Below are 2,138 nucleotides of genomic sequence, written 5' to 3' on the forward strand. Positions count from 1 at the left end.
CGAATACTTCCGGTAGCGAAACGTGGTGCTGTTTTACCAGTTCTACCGTTATTGGGAATAGTCGGTTCGTTGGTTGGAGGAGCAGCGGGGGTTGCAAAGGTTGTGCATGACAACAAGGCTGCTCAACGTCAACTAGAAGAATTAAAACGTCATCATCGTGCCATGGAAGACCGCGTCATGAAAGGTCGAGGAGTCTATCTTGCACCATACAAACGTGGAAAAGGCGTCTCGAAGAAAAAAAAAAACATGGATGAAACGATAAAAATGCCTACCGGTGCAACCACCAACGTTCAATTGAACTATTTGGCGAAGCGCTTGCATATCCCATTTTTCCAAGGTGTCTTTATACGTAACGCACTCCCGATGTTACCGCGTATAAACAAAAGCGGTATCATAAATTTGGGCGATGCTGAAGGATCTGGTACTCATTGAATGGCGTACGCAAAGAGAGGAGAACGCGCGATATATTTCGATAGTTTTGGTAATCTTAGGCCGCCCAAACAATTGATTCGATATCTCGAAAGAGATGTAGTGAAAATTGAGTACAATCGCGCACTCTATCAACGTTACGAAGAAAGCACTTGCGGACAACTGTGTTTACATTTTCTGCAAATTGTCGACAAACCTATTTAAATTCCTGATGTTTCGTTGCGAGAACTCTGTATTCGTTTGACAGTTCCCCGAGTATGTCACTGACACTTACGCTGTCGGGCAATAGTAGCACCCTTACGGCGAGCTACTTTCCTGCCATAGATTTGAGCGTTGATGATTATGAACTTGGCTTGACCACCTTTGAATCTTATCATACGATACCGAATGTAAACGCATCGAATAATAAATTTTACTTTGGTGACGATGACAGGGAAATTTCAATTCCTGAAGGATCGTACGAATTACATGCCATAAACGAGTATTTAAGACGTGTAATTTCTCAAGCAACAGTACGTACCAAAAATAATCTATATAGAGATGACAAGGGTGAATATCCTATAACAATTCGTGCCAATCATAATACAATGAAGAGCGAAATAAAATGTGCTTACAGAATAAATTTTAGTAAGCCGAACAATATTGGTTCCCTCTTGGGATTCTCATCGAATCGTATATTAGCACCGCAACAATGGTACGAATCGGATGCACTGATTAAGATTATGAACGTGAATATTATTCGTGTAGAATGCAGCGTCGTCAGTGGTGTATACAGCAACGGTACCCGTGTACATACGATACATGAATTCTCACCTAACGTATCACCAGGATAAAGATATCGAAAACGCCGGCACATGTCATTTATCTTCCAATCATCGCACGAAGCATTACAGATTTAACGGTGCGTATCGTCGATCAAGAAGGGCGCTTGCTCGATTTTCGAGAAGAAGAGATTACCATCAGACTGCACGTGCGACGGCGACTACAACGTTAACACGAATTCTATATTTTTGGAAGCGCGTGAGATGCTCGTACTGAATGAAACGGAACAGGTGACACATTCGAGAGAACATTTCATCGCACCGAAGACGGCTCCAAGCAGTACTCGTGGTTGTATAAAACAAAAACTCAATGCGGCGAATATTGAATTTCTTAAATCTCCTACGATGTAGGATACATCGTGCGAAACAATTGAAAAAAGATAATTGACATTTTGAACATTGGAAGTAGTCCGGTCTTTGACGATCGCATCGTCAAAATCGAAACACACACGTACAATCCATACGCTAACACAACGTTTGGACACAGCGATGAGATACGAATACCTATACAACAGCAAGACTTGTACACGTTACCGTGTGAGAGTTATCTCTATGTTGAGGGGAAGATAACGAAACAAGCGAAAGCCGATGGTGTGACTGTAACATTGGGACGTAATTGCGTTGCATTTATGTTTGATGAAATTCGTTAAGAACTCGATGGTGCAGAGATTGATCGTAACAGAAACGTGGGAATAACTTCCACGCTGAAAAACTATTGGGTGTACAACTTATTTCGGTCCGTTTTTTTGCTTGAAAAACGCATTTATTTGAATGATAAAATGAATTAATACATTATTGAAAGTATTGTCCATCGCTAGCCACTACTTTTTCCCATCTTTCTGGCAATTTATGGATTCCGTCGCGGAAGAAGCGTTCATCTTTTGAAGC

This window comes from Odontomachus brunneus, unplaced genomic scaffold (assembly GCF_010583005.1).
Source record: "Odontomachus brunneus isolate Ranch 3 - 2012 unplaced genomic scaffold, Obru_v1 Obru_scaffold_187, whole genome shotgun sequence".
Lineage (NCBI taxonomy): Eukaryota > Metazoa > Arthropoda > Insecta > Hymenoptera > Formicidae > Odontomachus > Odontomachus brunneus.